This window comes from Triturus cristatus, chromosome 1_1 (genome assembly GCF_964204655.1).
Source record: "Triturus cristatus chromosome 1_1, aTriCri1.1, whole genome shotgun sequence".
In the NCBI taxonomy this organism is placed as follows: Eukaryota; Metazoa; Chordata; class Amphibia; order Caudata; family Salamandridae; genus Triturus; species Triturus cristatus.
In genome coordinates this window covers 185209195-185217975 of record NC_140579.1, presented here as the reverse complement: position 1 = coordinate 185217975, position 8781 = coordinate 185209195, and the positions used below count along the sequence as shown (strand labels likewise).

The 8781-nt window shown below is 42.4% G+C and overlaps 1 long non-coding RNA gene across 1 annotated transcript; it reads left to right on the top strand.

Moving 5' to 3' along the window:
- Positions 1-1275: 1275 nt before the first annotated feature.
- Positions 1276-5110, top strand: LOC146869954 (uncharacterized). Its single transcript, XR_014981578.1, has 3 exons — positions 1276-1313; positions 1686-1793; positions 4974-5110. It is a non-coding gene; the product is annotated as an uncharacterized LOC146869954 (long non-coding RNA).
- Positions 5111-8781: the final 3671 nt, after the last annotated feature.

Sequence of the window (8781 nt, the reverse complement as noted above, 5' to 3'; positions counted from 1 at the left end):
CCTCCCCCTGCCTCCCTCTCTCTGCCTCCCTCTCTCTGCCTCCCTCTCTCTGCCTCCCTCTCTCTGCCTCCCTCTCTCTGCCTCCCTCTCTCTGCCTCCCTCTCTCTGCCTCCCTCTCTCTGCCTCCCTCTCTCTGCCTCCCTCCCTCTGTCTCCCTCTCTCTCTGTGTCCCTCCCTCTCTGTCTCCCTCCCTCCCCCGCTTGTTTGGCAGCTGAGGCAGCTTCCCATCCCGGGCAGACACACAGCCCCACCCGAGTACTTCACAGGACTTTAAGAGACCATTTGCATGATAACGAGGCTTTGTTGTATTTCACCTCTTCTTAGCATCCCTGCAGCTCCACTGGGACTATCACTTGAATTGCCCGGCCCCCACAGAGCAGAGTCTGTGTTTGCTGACACTGTAAAAAAACCAAAAACACCGGTACGATGTCTGCAAGGTCCGCTGGCCGCCAAGAATGGCTTTTTGGGCCGCTGGTGGCACGTGGGCCGTACTATGAGTACCCATTTACTAGAGAAAGTAGTAGGGGACCCGCAGAACATCGAGGGGGTTTTGGCCTCTAAAGAGGCACGTTGGTTTTTTCAAGAGAAATGCGACCAGATTAGGTTAAACGACTTTATAGAATGGAATAAAGTAAAGTTCTAATATCCCTTCTTAAAATATGTTAGGAAGAGCGAATATGTTTTGGTGTCCCTGAGTGTAGTATGTGGAGTGTCCTTTGAACACACAGCTCCATTGAATTCATGGCGCTCCTTTTGATAGTGAACACAGGCTGTGAACATTCAATAGGTGTGTATGGAGGCCTTCTGTGATGCTATCTGTAAAATGGCTACCAAGATAAGTGCCCTGACATGAGAGATGTGAACAAGGAGAGCACTCATGTATTTTACTAGGAATATAATGGAGGAGCCAGCCGACACAGTGGTTATTTACACTGTTGCGAGTAATTGATTGATTGTGACTGTATTAGAGGCAACAGCTATGGGAGCTGGGATGGTGACTCCTGAATACATACTTCCCAGAAAAGTTTTTTTTTTTTAAATTCACATGCGCGTGAAATTGAAAATGAACATGATCATAAAGGGTTGATTATTTTCGTATCAGGTTAATATGTGTTATTTATGGAAATTCGCTTCATCTGGCTAGCTATAGATGCTAATATATGTAGTCTCAGGCTTGGGTTTCCCTTTCCAATATGGCGCCCATGTTCGCCGACCTCACACGTGACCGGGGCAGCTTCCTTGAAGTTTAAATACGAGGCGCCCAGTTGGGAAGAGGAACGGTTGAGACAACACGCTTCGTGAGGACTGGTGCGGTAAGGTTTTGTGGCTTGAATGAGAGAGGACGAGGGCACAATGCGATTAAAGACACTAGAATACGATTGAGAATGATCTGGTTTAAAAGTGGTGGCACGCTAGAATTGTTTGTCGATGACCGACGTAATACCACAATTGAAATGCAAAGCATTAGCGGACCGCGTGTGGGTTAATTTAACAGTGTTCTGTGCTAACAACATTCTAGAGTGATGTGTATCGTGTGACTTTAGCACCGAGAATTTGTAGTGATGCGGGTCGCAGATTACATTAACACAGTACCTCACAAGGGAGCGGTCTTAGTATGAATGGAATGTGCCATGAGACGGCTATCCTGTGTGCAATTCAATAACAATAATTTTATTACTCTGTAGATTCACACTACGGTTGAGTGTAAGCCCACTGATGGGACTCACAGATGGAGTTTGTCTCATGCGTGACATAAGAAACGAGCCGGTATGATGGACCGTGGCTCATATATGGTAATGTAAACGTTGGAGTTGTGAACACAGATTGGCAGACACTATGCTGAAAAGGAATCCCTGAGAGTGATTGGTTGTGTATCTATCTTGTTTTTATATTTGGCAGTCTGTGTGAAACAAAAAAGAAAAAGATAATCTAGGTGTCCAGTACTGGTGCCAGGTGACCTCACTGCCCTGATGAAATTGCCTTGAAATTGTTTTGGCAATGAAACATGTCGGCTCAGTATGAAGCGGTATGCATGATAGGCAACCGATTTTAATTTGAATAAGTGCACAGTGAATAATAAAGTTGGTATTGATGAAAGCTGCGGTGTGGTGCTTACCTTTACCTTCTCGTGTTGATGTGATTAGGAAGAGATTATCTCCTCCTGGGCCTCTCTTTTCTCAACGTAAGAAAAAGGGACCAAGTGTGCGATAGAATCTTATGCAGGTTACCAAATTTACAATAAAGTAATTCAATGCTTTGTGATTACACAGTCAAACGAAACAACTACACAGATGCAAAGGAATAAGATGTTTACCTATTTTATTAACCAGTACATTCTTCATTATTCATCCATATCAGTTAAAAACACTTTTCCATGTTATTTATTAAAAAAAATATACAATACATAATAATAAAACAAAGATATTTTTAAAAAAGACTGTCGACGTGGCGTTTCAGTGTTCTAAAATATCGTCACCTTCTTCAGGACAACAATTTCCAATTATAAAAACATCTGAATTTGGTACTGTTGTGAAGCCTCAATCAATCGGCAAAAGATATTATTGCAATCCTTCAGTACTTTCGGATAAAAGATAGAATGGTGCTTTTAGTTGCCTGTTATTCATAAGATTCTCTATATCCTCACTCAGTATTTTCACCATGTATGGCTATCTTCTAATGTTAAAGGTTTCTGTTTAACTTATTTTGTAGAGTGCGTTTTATATATCGCTATCTCAATTTACTTCAAACTTCTGGTTTCTAACATCATTCAAGGAAGTCTGTTATCTTATTAATTTCTGAGGGATATATGCGGGACGGACTCTACTTGGTTAGGTTCCTCTCTTTTATTCTTCGTGGAGAAGGTTCTTGCCTTTTCCTCTTTACCACCCTTTTTTTTCCTTTTTAAAATGGGGTGTCTCATCTAAGTCTTGTCAGATCATAAATTGAGAAAGGGAAGAGCATTTCCTGTAGACGTCCGTCCTGCTGGCCTCTCAGTTGGAGAAATGCTCTTCCCTTTCTCACAATTTCACCCTCCTCCTGCTCGTACTCATCCGTCTCATAATCGAGCCTGGCGCCAGGATTCGGAATTTCGGAGGGCCATGAGGAAGCATGGGTGAGCCATGATGATGAATGGATTTGTGTAGCATCTCCCCGGTGTCTGAGACCTGGGACTGGGCATGGTGCATAGTCTTGTGAGGAAGATGAACTGCGTACTCTATCTACTGTGGGGGTAGTGCTTACTAGATTTACCTCTATTTATAAGTGCTTGTTTTGTTGCTCCTCTTTCTCTACACCTTATCTTCCTTTCTCTATGTCTTACCCTCCTCTGTCTCCAACTCACCTTGCTCCACTCGCCCTCTGCATCCTCCTCCCTCACCGTTGTCTCTCTTCACCTTATCCTCATCTTTCTCCATCTCACCCATCTTATCCTCCTGTCTCCCTGCAGTGGCCTCATCTTTCTCTCCCTCCACCTCACCCTAATCTTTCTCCTATCACCTTCCTCTTTATGTACCTCAATCTCCTCTTTTTTACCTCACTATCTTCACTGTGCTTCCACCTTCTGCTTCTGTGTCCACTTCATTCTTCTCTCTTGCTTCATCTTTCTTTCTCTGCCATGCCTTTCCCTCATTCTCTCCCTTGCCCGCCTCCTTCTTCTCTTCACCTCCCCAGTCTCTCTCCCTCTCCACCTCAACCATGACTTTCTCCACCTCAGCCATGACTCTCTCCACCACACCCTCTTCTATCATCCTTACCTTCACTGCTGCTGCCTATGGGGTAATCATTTTGTATATGTAAAGAAAACTTGAACTGCTTCCACTCAAGCAGTTGTGCTTGTGTGGACGTGCATAAATGGATTTTGCAAGCCTGTTGCCCTGTACCTGTTCTCCACTGGCAGCTCTCAACATTTCAAACAGTAGCAGTACCAAGGCCTGGATTATACAGTGTGAGTGTGTGTATGCAGAAGATCTCCAAAGACTTGGGGACCTGCATATTTTAAAGAGATTTTAAAAAGGCTGTGCGACGTTTTAAAGATCCTTTAGCTCTCCGTTTACTTTAAATAAATGTAATAACAATTAAAAGAGCAATCAAAGTTGGCTACTGGCCAAACATCAAATGCAAACCTGTTTCTTCCCTTAGCTGCCACTGTGCCATGAGCACTGATTCCGAGAATTATGACTCGATTGTAATTTGGTGGTTAGTTTTCCCACCAATATTCACATGTTAGTCTGTTGAAGAGAACAATGTGGAAATCATCATCCTAATCCTTTATCAACCTCATCCTTCACCCTTACCTACTCCTCTCTCTGCTCACATCTCAGCCCTTTCTTGGATCAGATCTATCGATTACCCTATTTCCATCACCTACTTGGCACATCTTTCTCCCATATTCTTATTCATTCACCTCTAGCACATCTTCATCACATTCTCTACCTTATGACAAACATCGCCCTCCTACTTCTCTCTAAGCACTCTTTCTGTTCTATTTTTTCTTTTCCCTTCTACCTCTACTTTATTATTCTTTCATCCACCTCTTGCCTTACATTTCTTTCTTATTATCCTTCTTGTTTTGAGTTAGCCTAATCTTATCTATGCTCACACTCTCCTCTAATTAATCTCAATTCCCTGCGCCCCAAAGGGTGCTGTCTCCGCCATAAGGTCCTAATTATGTTAGACTCACCTAGCACCTCTGGAGATTGGGAGTAGGCAGGACAGCGGCAGTACATGATGCCAGTGCTGCCACAGAACTGCTGCCAATACTGATCTTTGTATAGCCGGAACCTGCAATGCTCCTGCCCATGCTGTATCTGAGTTGCGTTGGTGAAACTTGTAAAAAATGTTTTCAATTAAAAAAAGTCCGTTTATTTACATATAGTGATACGACTTAAGAATGTAGTCAATGCAGGAAGAAACTAAAATCACAGTCTTTTAAGATATAAATTGATTGTATGCATATTTTCTATTACTTTTCTTAGGATGGCCAAATCTGCAGAGCCAACTGTAATTACCTGGAAAGGGAGGACCAAATACTGCTGCAAGGTGTACTAAATTATGTGACAACAAAAGGCAATTTATGTGGCCTAATCTAGCATGTTTTGAATCAGTAGTCACCTTTGTTTTCCAATTTTACATGTTCACTCTGTGAGTGGTGCAGATCAGAGCTTCCGAATCCCCTCTACTTCCACAGGCGGAATGATTTCACAGTCACACACGCATACACACATCACACGCTGGTGGGGCCCATTACACCAACATTCATCCTAAATCACTCTATCCGTGCCCTGTAAAGGAGAAACACCTTTCACATGAACCTTATCCAATCTGCCTGTACTTTGAGGTCAATGCGACCAGCTAGTTGCTTGCAAATCTAGCGTGAACATTTCATAGATTACACAAATAAATTCAATAAAACATGACAAGAAATAACCACCCGAGACAGAAATTCAAACAGATTGTTCATTTATCTAAAACTGTAGGAAAAAGCCAATTAAATGCAAAATTCATTTCTCTCATATTTACCTATTCTGTCTTAATGTCAGATCCTAAGTCAGAACCGGTCCTCAGTAGGAGAAAAAGAGTTTCCTGCAGTCATGTAGAGTCATCGTCCTCTTCGTCAGCATAGGGACCTCGAATCATCTGCTCGGGAAGAAGTGGCGCTAGACCTCTCTAGTCTGCTCATATTTATACTAAATTTACATTCTATAAAGTTATATTTCTTTGTTCAGAACGGATGAATGGCGGAAATAATGTCATCTTGGTACTTTTTCGATATTATGCGAGATTTTCTCACGCATAGATTGTCCCAAATAATGAATAGAAAATTGAATGTTCATGACTAATTTCGATACATTTACGGATGTCTCTACCGGATAAATTTGTTTCAAATGATGGGATCATAACAAGTTTGTGTAGTCAATATTTCAACTTTTGCAACTTCTCCGTCTTCCAGGGGCTCTTGGCAGATGTCCGGACTTGTCATCATGCTTATGGCTTTTCAGTTCATCGGAGGTGCAAGGTCACAGGCAGAGCGAAGCCTTTTTGTAAATTTCCATCTACTCGAGTGCAGGCTGTAGATGGTAGCCATTTTCGGGTAGGCCACATTGGACAACTTAAGCAAAAATAAACATAAAACAGAATTACTGCACGGAAATGATTATACAGTGTTATTCCCCTGCTAATACCCTTATGTGTGTGTATTTATCTAGCCATTTGCGACATCAAAAGCCATTAATGCACATTAATTATAAGCGCAAACACAATAACATCACATAAGCACCATCGATTTCTGTCAGTTTGCTCACCAACTTAGTTCACTTATTATTGTAGCCATGCAATAGCCTTCCCACGTGTAATTCTCTTGTTAATAAGGTTGATTAGACAACTTTTAACAAACTTTTAATTCTTAATAATTAATCAGTAGTACTTTTAGTTATAACATGCGAAAATGAAACAGGTATTCGGTTTTAAAGTAAAAACCCTGCTCCATCATGAGCATAGATTTCACCTCACTAATATCAGTTTAACACCTAAATACAATAATCTGCAACAGAGAAGAGCCCTGCCTGTTCATGAGAAAAGTCCTCCCTCTGCGTTTCAACACACATGGCAGTGTTTTTAGGTCTTGCCTGAGCCAGTGCATGCGCTGCTCTGCGATACATTTATTTAGTGGATTTTTAAAGTGCTACCTGAGGCTTTCCTGGCCTCAAGCTTGCGTTCATGAGCGCGTGCACGTGCGCATCTGCCATCTGTCTTTCCTCCGTCTGGCCGTCATGGCTCATAAAGCACAGCGCTCTCCCAAGCGCCTCGCTCTGCCCCTCCCCCACCACAAGGCACGAGTGATAATGAGGACAACCTAACTACAAAGGGACTCTTTCAAAATTGTTTTATTTATTTCATAACCTTGGTCATACAAATACAACCGGCGTTTTTTTTCCGGGGGAGTTTTATATAGCATGAATTAGACCCAAAGTTATCAGCGCTTTTACATAAGCACCAGTTGTGTTACAGATGGACACATTCATTGTGTTAGGCACGGGGAGATGAAGTGTTTTGCCCAGAATCAAAGAATGTTGAGCGTCCCTGCCAAGACCCAATCCCGACCGCTCTGTGTGTGTTCTAACACACACTGGTAAAAACAGTTTTAAAAAAACAGACTTATTTGAATATTGTCTTATCGCTTTTTTAAACCAAAACTTGAGGCTGAAATAATGCATTTCACAGCCCTGTAAATTACATGCGATGTTGTTACACTTGGTAGTAGTATTACCAAAGCGGTGGCGTAACTAGGCCTTAGGCCGCCCCCCGCGGCCGAATCTAAGAGGGGGGGAGGGATGCTTACTATTCTTGCGGCCGCCGCCCCGCGACGGGAGCCACTGTTCCAAAGCACAACATACGCCACCGAAGCCGGCCCTTGGTGCTAAAAAGTTGCAGTCTGCAAATGTCTTTGAGTCGGAACGCTATTGAGCTACAAAAAGATGTTTTTACCCCCATCAATGATACATCGTTCATCGGCGCAGGATTCACACCCTACACTTGTAATGTGCCCCGAATCTCTTCAGCGAGAAACCAACCTACTATGTTATGTTACTTACTCTGATCTGTTAGTTCATATTGTTTTCATGTGTATTGCTCTCCAGGACACCATACCAAAACACCGTTTTTCTCTACACCAGTGTTTCCCAAACTGTGGTCCGCGGACCCCCAGGCATCCGTGACACATTCCCAGGGGGTCTGCAGGAGGCAGTTTTAAAAGCACTGCAAAGTTCCTTGTGGAATCATCCGTTTTCGAGCAACAATAAAAGTGTCAAAATAAAGCCAGTGATTAATGCACTTGCTGCAGAGATGAGAGTTTTGTCCAGTGGCAGTTTTGAGTTATCTAATGTAGCACAGAGGGTTAATATGCCTACTGCAAAGAAAGTGTACCATGCATTTAAAAAAACAGTATTTTATGTGCATAGGTGAGTGTGTTACTGCTTTTGTCACAGAGATTCTTTTGTTACTGTGCAGTTCATAAGTGACAACAGAAATCTAGCACAGTGACCTCTAAACTGTCATCAAAGAACTGCTTACACACTGCATGGTACAAGTTAGTAACTTATGTTTTTTCCCAGTCTTTCATTATCCTGATGCTGCTAAAAAGGTTTATCTGGGCGGAAATACATTTTTATTGTTAGTCTATGCTAACCACTGGGTGATGTTCTGAATCCCAGGTTTGTGCTTCTCCAGACCAAGCACTCTTTAAAAATGCCTACCAGTATGAAAGACATGTGAACCCTACACCTTGTAGTCCCCTTTGCCTTATGTAACATTTTCACCACACTGATTTACAAGCATGATTCATTGTCTCTATATGTGTGTGATGTAAAGTGCTCTGACATCCTACACTGGTATGAGAGGTGCTATAAAACAAATGAAATACATGTGACAGATGTGCTATGGAGAGATGAGAGGCACTGCTGGAGGGTGATAATAAGGGAATCATTGAAGAACCCCAACAAAGACTGTTGTATCCTGTGTGAGAAGGTGGCCTGATATATGCTGTCCACTAGTTCTAGTGGGCACCTTGTATCAGTCCAAACAACCCCTTATGGTGAATGGTTAAAGACAACCTTATATGAAAGCTATCCTAGTGGTAGCTATGGAGAGCAGCCTTCAGGCTAAGTCTTGAAGGAATGTAAAGCAGCTTGTTTTACCAGTCTATAATCTCTTGAATGATCAAATGAAAGGACATCCACACCAGGTATATATTTAAAATATATGTATTTAGGTTAACACACACCCCTC